The 10,525-nt window shown below is 38.8% G+C and overlaps 1 protein-coding gene across 6 annotated transcripts in view; it reads right to left on the bottom strand.

Annotated features, from left to right (window-relative positions):
* The window catches only part of MED12L (mediator complex subunit 12L), a 319,956-nt gene that overhangs the window by 133,011 nt on the left and 176,420 nt on the right, over positions 1 to 10,525 (bottom strand). The window lies entirely within an intron of this gene.

Below are 10,525 nucleotides of genomic sequence, written 5' to 3'. Positions count from 1 at the left end.
AGAAGATTTTCTTCTACAAGATACCCTTAGGCCTTCATTCTTTTCAAAGCCATCAGCTGCTTGAGTACTAGGTGCCTCATTTGTCTCTCACACTGTATGAGGAGCGAGGCAAGCATTAAAACAGGAGAACTGAAAGTATGTTTGCCAGTTGGCTGACAAATATGGTCAAAGAGACAACAAAGCCGACACATGCGTAACACAGTGCAGTATTTTATTAGACTCTTGTAAACTATCTGCACAATTCTTAAAGCTGAAGTGCACAGAAATAAGAGCACAAGAATAACTTATGCCCTTATTTGTGTGACTACCATCATGTAGAACACCAACAGAATTTGGGTACTCCTACATTCCTAGTAGGTGAGTCAGGCTTGGTAGACGGATTGGTAGCAAACTGCTTAAAATAATTACTGGAGGACTTCTACTGAAATTCCCATTTCTCCATCAAGTTTCCAATTTCATAAATCCTAGGGGCACACTATTACATTAATTAATACACACCTCATTTGGTCATCGGCATAGCCTACTCTCCGTTGTGCACCGCTAGCTAGGCTAAGATAAACTGTGTTTTAGATCAGCTAAAATGAAAAGGCACTTTGAAAGACTAAGTCCTTCTTCCATTCTTCATTCTTCCCACGGTGCCCAAGATGAGTTACAGCTACACTACATAAAAAGAAGGAGCAACAGCGTGGCTGGGAAAATAGCCTCAGATAATGTATCTTATCCTTTCTATCCCCTATTTCTCTGCACTGCATCACAGCTCCCAGTCAAAAAATCTCAAAATGATATTACCCGCTTCAATGTGAATGTTTATGCTGTTGACTGCATCAAGCTCCACCTGGGGCTCCTGATCAGCGGGACACCTGTTTCACCGTCTGCCTCTCCCCCTGCTCATGCTTTCTTGCTTCCTCTCTCTCCCTCAAATAAATAGATTTTTTTAAATATAAAAAATTTAATAAAAAATTTATTGGTAATCTGAAAATGATTTGGAATCTAAAATTTCTTACAGAAACTTTCAGGATCCTCTCAGATAGCAGTAAATAGCTTAGTTATTTTCCCTTTTATGCAGATGAGAAACCTATTCAGAGAATTTTTTTTTAATTTTCTATTTTTCCTACAACTTAAACTGATCTTGTAGGAAATCTGCTAGTGTGTGTATTATTAACTCCATTATATTCATTATACTGTTTATACCATTCTATTCTCATTTCCATATGGTATACCAGTATTTTGCTTCTCAATTAATCAAGGGAAGGGTCACCACAAAAATCCATAAACTTATATTAAATAGCTAAGGCAAAATTGTGTTTGTGCATTTGCGTGCACACACGTGCCAAAGATAACGCGGCCGAAACAGAAACTTGTAACCTCCATGAGGAAATCTGATCTACTAGGAAAAAATAATATTACAGAAAGAAAATAAGAAAACAAAGAGACAATAAGGTTTGGGGATCACTTATATTTTATAAATCCTGGTTTCCCCCCAGACCAAACACCATTAAGACAACAGCTAGCAAATTAATAAATACTTACTAAGGACATATCATGTTAAAAAAAAAAAATTTGTGCAACGTGATATTTAAAACAATCCTTCAACTGAAAAGATGCTCAATATTCCTCAACATCAGGGAAATAGAAGTCAAAACTACAATAAGGTATCACCTCATGCCTGTCAGAATGGCTAAATTCAAAAACATAAGGCGAGGATGTGGAGAAAAAGGAACTCTCTTGCACTGTTGGTGGGAATGCAAACTGGTGCTGCTGATGTGGAAAACAATATAAAATTTCCTTAAAAAACTTAAAAATAGAACTACTCTATGATCCAGGAATTACACTACTGAGTATTCACCCAAAAAAATACAAAAGACTAATTCAAAGGGACATATGCACTCCTGTTTATTGAAGCATTTTTTACAATAGCCAAATTATGGGATCAGCCCAAGTGTCCATGGCATAGATGGATAAAGGAGATGTGGTATATATACATGATGGAATATTAATTAGCCATTAAAAATGAAATCTTGCCACTTGCAACAACATGCACAGAGCTAGAGAGTATAATGCTAAGTGAAATAGAGAAAGACAAATACCATATGATCTCATTCATATATGGAATTTAAGAAACAAATGAGCAAAGAAAAAAAAGAGAGAGAGAGTGACAAACCAGAAAACAGATTCTTAACTTTAGAGAACTGAGGGCTATCAGAGAGTAGGTGGCTGGGGGGAATGGAATAGAGGAAATAGGGGATGGAGATTAAGTAGGACACTATATCATGATGAAAAATAAAATATTTCAATATCCCTAAGTAAATTCTTTTTTAAAAAGATTTGAGAGAGAGCATACGCACACAAGTGGTGGAGATTAAGTAGGACACTATATCATGATGAAAAATAAAATATTTCAATATCCCTAAGTAAATTCTTTTTTAAAAAGATTTATTTGAGAGAGAGCATACGCACACAAGTGGTGGAGAGGGAGAAGCAGGCTGCCCATGGAGCAGGGAGCCTGATGTGGGGCTCGATCCCAGGACCCTGGGATCATGACTTGAGCTGAAGGCAGATGCTTAACTGACTGAGCCGCCCAGGTGCCCCCCCCCAAGTGAATTCTAAGCTTAAATATTTCTTAGAATCAAACATTTTCTAATTTCAGCATAATACAAACATCTGGTAAATGCAAAATTATTTACCATACCCCCCAGCCCTCTATCACCATCTAGTGGTAAAATTCATGAAACGACCGAAGAAAGTAAGATCTACAGGAAGCTATCTTAACAGTTGTAAAAAGGACATAACTTAAACAGGCTAAAATATACACGGATTTCACAAGGGAAACATTAGAAATACTGATTTATTTTTCTTTCCTAATTTATGTGCAGTAAAATTTTTAATTAATAACAATTTATCTGTAGTTTCTAAAATACAAAAAAATCTTAATTAGAGTTGAAGGGGGAAATAAACAAGTTAGTGTTAAAAATTTTTAATTATTAAGAGACTCAGGGAAGCCTCGGTGGCTTAGTGGTTGAGTGTCTGCCTTTGGCTCAGGACCTGACCCCGGGATCCAGGATCAAGTCCTGCATCGGGCTCCCCACAGGGAGCCTGCTTCTCCCTCTGCCTGTGCCTCTCTGTGTCTCTCATGAATAAATAAATAAATCTTAAAAAAAAAAAAAGAAACTCATGGTATTCAAATGACAACATAAGTTTTGAATGTTAAGTCTCTCTTATAAACTGTGATACGAAATTATCTAAAATGCAAAAATGGTATAATGTAGCTGTCAGAGCACATACTCTTTTCATTTGAATACTCAAGATATGAACATAAATTGCAAATTCCTCGATTTCAAACAGTTTCATAGGCAAACATTCTTAATATAAGTGGCAAATTTCTCTTTGAATAATGCTGGAGAATATCCAGTGGTTGCAGTCTCACCAGTCTCCACAGCATCTCTGAGAAATGAGCCCCATGTCTGATTAAATCAGCCTGACTTACAAGCAAGGGTCCAGAGTAGTCACCAGATTTCCCAAAGCTTCCAATTCTAGATCTTGGTTTAAATGTTATACACAAGACTTTCCAACGACACTCTGTACTTGTTTACCTACACAGATACACAAACAAACACATAGCACGTGTAACTAGAGCTAATAGACTTACGATAACGAATGCGACTCAGCTCCTTAATCTGTGACGGTTTTTCAAAATCACATTCTGTGCTTAAAATGGTTACTATTAGTCTACAGAAAAATTTTATTTATATATATATATATATACTTTATACATATATATAATACAAAATATATCTTCAATAAAATTGAAAGCACCTATCAACTACCAATAATAAATATCTCTATGTGTTTTTCAAAGGGCCTAAACCATATCATATGTGTCCTTAAATTTTTAGATGTTGCTTTATGCGGCCAGAGAAATATCGCCATTAAAGCAAGAGAAGAATAAATAAATAAAAGGAAATGTGTATCAGACTGAACATTTACACTATATAAATTTGAAATATCTGGGTAGCCCAGGTGGCTCAGCGGTTTAGAGCTACCTTCAGCCTGGGGCGTGATCCTGGAGACCCAGGATCAAGTCCCACGTCGGGCTCCCTGCATGGAGCCTGCTTCTCCCTCTGCCTGTGTCTCTGCCTCTCTCTCTATCTCTCATAAATAAATAAATAAATAGATAGATAGATAGATAGATAGATAGATTTGAAATATCTAGATCCAAGCTTCTAAATTTTATCAAACCCAAAGCACTCTTTTTGTGAATGATTCCATATATTTTTAGTACATGAATATAGAAGCCATAGATGATATGATGATATGATCTGTCTACACATACAATTGCAAACACACACACACACACACACACACACACACACACACCACTTTGCATAGTAGTGTGGGACCATAAAAATAACTGTGCAAAACTGAAACTGCAATTTCATCAACAGAAAAAATGTTTTACAATCTTTTAAAAAAATGTGTCAAAACATTAAAAATGTTCTTATTGTTGGTCATAAAAATAGGGGAATAATAATATTAGATTTAAAACATTGCAAATATTAAAAATTTTTGCAAAAAAATTAAAATTGCAAACAATTACAATTTAAAATTAAAATTGCAAAAAAATTGCAAAAATTAAAATGTCTTATTTCCTTGTGGGGGACAAAAGAAACCACTAAAAGAGTAGTGCTTGCCTCCTTAGTATATAATTTACAACGTAGAGTAAGCATTTTTTTTCTATGCCTTGTAGAACTGTCACCTTCCTGTTAATAGCTTCCAACATTTTATTCTTTGAGCTTTTAAAATTATGAATTATAGGTATTCCTACTTTCTGAAAGTTCCCATTACAGCACTGTTATGAAGTACCATTAGTACCTATTCTTGCTTACCAAGGGAAATCCAAAGAGGATTTCCACTTTTACGAATAAAAGGTGAAAGGCAGAAAGAGCAGTCAGCATTCATTTTGCATCAAACTGTTACAGAGACAGCAAGTCATGAGCAGTGAGCAGGGTCCTACCAAGCTCCTTCCCCCAGGAACTACACCCAGCATCTCAGTAGCAAGGCATGGAGATTCTGAACCATATCAGTGAGCATCTGTGCTTTATCTCAATTGATTTTTGTGCATCCCTTAGCAAGATGTGTCCTGAAGTTTAAGTCTCAAGAGACATTATTTTTTTAGTCCGTTAATGTTATTCCCACATAAATTAATGGTAACTGCTTCTTCGCTTTATATCACTTCGACTTCTGAAAGGAACGCTCTGACTTTCGGATAGCTTGGAAGAGTCATTATTTTGGAGTTAGTTCCTTTCTGTGAAGTTTCTTGCCAGCATCACTTACTCTGGGACATCGCATCCTTTCCATCACAATCACTTTTCCACTGATGTCAGTAAGATCACCTGCACTAAGTTCCTCTTGCTGCATGCGAGAGGCTCAAAATTCCCAGTCAGCTATTTCTTCTCAAACTCTCTTTACACACGGTTTGAATTTCACTGTCTGCATTATCACTTTTCATTTCTTTGCCACTCCTTCATCTGTGCTAGTTAACTCTCGCTTCTGATCATCCAGTTTTGTAGAATGTCAAGAGGGTTATCTCTAGCACACAAGGAGGCTGCACAACAACACGCTTTGCTGCCTATGCGTGACCTGAATAAGAGATGTGCAGATACCAATCACGGACAAACACTGAAAGCAGTGACGTGATTGGCTCCTGACTCTGATACGTGTATACTATTTATATGAGCAACTGTGGATTACAGAGCTAGTAGCCAAGTTTGTACTTTCCGTAGGTACTCAGAGTTCATACATTATTGTAACTGAAATTTGGACAGTTGCTGGGAAACTGGCATTACTTAACTAAATTATGATAATTCAAATAAGTGTATGTCAGAAATGTAAAACCAAGGACTGTCTGTCAATGTGTATATACGTATGTGTGACCATAAACATAACCCTAAAGAAAAATAGAAAAGGAAGAATTCATAAAATGATATAGAACTTAATATCAAATATCATTAATTCATTCAATAAAGTGATTAGATGCTTGCATCTGTATATTCAATTATGTGAATTCAACAGTTGTAAATGTTACTTGTGACCCAAATGCCATCAACATTACCACTGTGGGTGATGTGACATTCTAAAATGATGCATAATTCTGGAGATTACCAAAAAAAAAGAATATAAATATTCTAGACAGTATTTATATTCCTGGATACGTGAGCTGTATATTAAAGCAGACAAAGATGCTTTATATGTAAAACAGACTTAAATTCTGGGCTCAGATTTTTATAAACAGTTTTTTCACTGATGGGAAAGTTTAATGGGCTATTCCCACAAGAAGCATGGAGCAATTCTTCATGGTTCAAAGACTGACTGCCTCAGGCTTTGTAAGATATTAAGCATCCACAGCCCTTCCACCAAATACTAGGACAAAAACAACTGCATGTTTGACAAAGTGGCCCCCTGTGTAGTACTCCCTCACTGAGAACCCGGATCCAGGTTCCTGAAACATCAGTGGACAGAGAGAAGAATATATCTAAGGTTTCAGTCAATATAAAACCCCAGGCCTTTAGATACCAATAAGGCCTAAATAAATTTAGAAGAGATAGCATGATAGTCATAAATTAACAAGTAATAAGGCAATCTTTTTTACTCCCATTTCTTCATAATCACAAAAACAGTAAAAAGAGTGATTCCTATGAAGTCTGCATGCAAGCTTCATTAGAGAGAGGCCTGCTTAAAGTCAAATGTGTTCTCTGCCAATACTACCTGAAAGACACCTATATTAACTGTAAATGGCCCTAAAATAACAGGTTAAAAATAGATCAAAATGGGGCGCCTGGGTGGCTCTGTCAGTTAAGCATCTGACTCTTGATTTCAGCTCAAGTCATGATCTCAGAGTTGTGAGATCGAGCCCCATGTCGGGCTCTGTGCTGGACATAGAGTCTGCTTGTAAGATTCTCTCTTTCTCCCTCCCCTTCTGCCTCTCCCTCTCTTCCTTCCTCTTTAAAAATAAATTGACAAAGATCGTAATAATGATGATCAAATCTTATAGAATGCTTACCCAGTCACTGCCCCAAGCACTCTACATAAAAATGTTTAGTCCCCACAACAAGAAGTAGATATCTCCATTTTACAGATGAGGAAACTGAAAGGCACACCAGCTAAAGGAGAACGGCTGGGAAATGAAGGGTTGGCAGCAGGTCAGGAAGCCAAGAAGTCCATGCTGCTACCTAGACTGCATCACTTTCTCTCCCCACCTCAGGAAGGCTCCTTACCCCTTAAACTCGGTTAACAGCACCACTATCCACCCAAGCACCTGAATTCTAAATTTGAGTACCCCACCTTCCCTCACTCCCGGTAACACCCTCTGATATGGACAGTCCGGGCCTCTGGCCCACCAGGCCCTGCACTCAGCTTAGCCCAGACCTAGAGGGAGGCTATGTGGTCTCCGAGACAAGCAAGGACTTGGGAGTGGGGCAGACCTAGATCCCAACTGTGTGCCACGCTGAGGGAAGAAAACAAACAACTGTCAGACTTTAAACTAATGGCACTACTGCTTGGGGCCTTGCATTTTCTGCTCCTTCCCCACCTCTGGCATACTATTTTCTAGTACTTGTACACTGGTTGTTTTCTGATGAAATAAAAATAGCAAACATTTATCGGGCACTCCCCCTGAGCTGAATCCATCTGAATCCATCCATTCCGCCTGCTAGACAAACGCCTGAGAAAGCACTAGCATTACCTCCATGTGAGAAATGAAGAGGTTTAGTAATGTTCCCAAGGTCGAAGAGCTCACAAAGGCTGTTTCTGAGGTCTGGACTCTGCCAGTGGGACTCTAGAAGCTCAGGTTTTAACCATGGATTGATACTGAAATGAAATACCTCAAACTAGTACTAATACCACTGAAAGCCTTGTTAATTATTTATGCTACCAAATGCAATTAACAGAAAGAAATTACATCAACACTGCAACTAAGGCGGGGCTTAAGTTGAGAAGTTCTCAGCTAAAGCCTCAATAATTTCGCTAATAAACATGAAAGATAATACTCACTGCTAAGAGAAAGTTAGGGGAAGCCAATCAATCATGCATATTTGATCATTCCATTTTCTTATAATTAAGATGAGCATATAACTCGCTGTCGAAACCTGGATACTTTTGAGAGTGAAAGAGTCACTTACTGATGCACAACAGGTGTAACCAGGGCAAATCAGGATATAGGACCTATGGCCTCCACCCTTATGACACAGGAAAACTCATGTCTGTATGAGGAAATACCTAACAAGGAAAAAAAAAAAAAATCAAGGAATCCAGCCATCTCCTCAACCAGTAGCCCCACTGTGAACCTTCTTCCATCCAGTTGCTAAAAAGAAACCCTGGATGCTGAGTTAGCAACTATTCAACACGAAGTCTCTAATGGATGCTTCCTGGGACTGCGGGTGGGGGTTTCTAGGTTCGTATTTGTTGCCAGCAGTTCTGTGTAATGCCACAAGAAAGAATCTAGCCCATTTTGCTTCCTGAAGGAACACATTCTCGAATATAAATCCTTTCCATCCTCCGCAGCAAAACCATCACGAAGCTTTCCTAGCAGGATCAACGACTTAGAACAAGATCCATGATTGTAGGAGTTCAACAGATTTGAGAGATGGAAGTTGCATTCAGGCTTCTCAGGCAGAGGCCTCCATGGAGACAGTAAACAAACAGGCTGGGCAGGAGGCCCAGATGTCCCTCACTTCCACAACAGGACTAGATAGACACCACCTGCAGGAAGTCTGTGATGCTCCCGCAGAAACGCTAAAACCCCAGGCTACGAAAGCAAAAAAAAAAAAAAAAAAAAAAGGGGGGGTGGGGGGGATCTGAGTTGCCCTCCGGTCATGATTAAGTTCCACCAGCCGAACCACATGTCTTCATTCAACCGATGCCCTGATCCTTGAGGATGATAGGGCAGCAGGAAGGATGAAACATGGAAATTTGACTTCACTGATTCTTTGTTCCGATTATGCTAACGGGTCCATACAAAACAGCCTAAGAGTCACTGCTGTGTTTAAATTATGAACAGCTCTCTACAGCATTAATTGCTTAAAACCACAAAGAATTTCTCAGCCCAGCTGTCAAGGAAATCAGATTGCCAGAGATAACCACACAAACCCTCACAACCTCCCGAAGTACAAACAAGGATGCCTAGCTAACTTCAGCATGCTGGACACAGAAGACTGATGCCACATAATTTGGGGTGTGGCCTACTCTTTGGGTGAAAAATAGAAAAAGGAAACTGCATATGATCACCCACAACACTTCCTCTGACTGCAGTTAACCTCAGTCAAATTCTCTGAAGACAGGCCACAAAACCTTCCCCTAAACTGGCGAGGACAAACGCCTCCCACAACACCCACGACAGCATGAACTAGTAGCATCTGTTTATCAGAACTCTGGGAAAGTTTACCTTAATAGAAATGAAGTCATTCTCTACATTCTTAAGACTCATTCCTGCTCAATGATTCCTCTCCCAGTGATTTCTCAAGGCTCATTTTCCTAACTTGTTCGAACAATTTACTAAGGAGTTGAGCAGTTAGAGCACTAAATAAAATACAGGGTCTTTTAAATCCTCTCCATTGCCTGACCTAGGATGCATCCATATACAGATCGGGGGTTCAGAAACCTACAAAGAAGGGGCTCAAAAACGTGCAGATACAAGTGATTACACAATGCCCCCGAGATAATACTATTTAAGAATATTCACAGTCCTTGTTTATAGATTAATTATATCATCTCACTTCTTTTTACCCACAAGATCAGAGCTTCCCATCGGGGATCTCCTCTGCCTCTCCATATTTTAAAAACATAAATTCCCTCAACACTTCTGATTGCCTACTATGGTAGTGGGCACTGGGGGATACCAACACAAACCAACAAGGACAGCCACTCCCCATTCTAGTCTGACGGTTTATAAAAACACAGACTAACACACCCAAGGTATCAGGGACACTTTCGGGGACAGTGACAGTGGAGGCAAGTCGTGAGAGGCAATGGGAACACTATGATGATTATGAGAAATGGGTGCATTGCAGAGACCTGGAGATCTAAAAGAAAATGCCCTCTTCTACTTCCTCATTATCTTTCCAAGAAACTATACAGAGAAGAGGAAATACATATGCACTAAACTTTTTGTTTTTGTAACAGTTAACACTCCCAATTTTAATTCTTTGCTAATAACATCAACTGAACTTCATGCCTTTTGATTCCTAAGGTTAAATGCAATCTAATACTAACCACACAGAAGATCTGTTTGAGCACTTCAACTAATTGGGACAAGTTATTCAATGCATGACTGAACATGAGTGCCCACCCCAAAGTGAGGTAATGTACAGTGTCCACAAAGTATATAAATATTGTGTAAATCAACGCACATTATAAAGTGTAACTACTGTTGTCCTACCAGAAGGTGGACGTACCATACCAAAAATCTGCTCCTCCATCATAATTCTCAGATAATACACAACTGCCAACGAATGTCTGTGCCTGTCACTCCAAG

The sequence above is a fragment of the Canis lupus genome, chromosome 23, assembly GCF_011100685.1.
Source record: "Canis lupus familiaris isolate Mischka breed German Shepherd chromosome 23, alternate assembly UU_Cfam_GSD_1.0, whole genome shotgun sequence".
In the NCBI taxonomy this organism is placed as follows: Eukaryota; Metazoa; Chordata; class Mammalia; order Carnivora; family Canidae; genus Canis; species Canis lupus.
The sequence above is the reverse complement of the archived record's forward strand: the minus strand, read 5'-3'. Positions and strand labels throughout refer to the sequence as shown.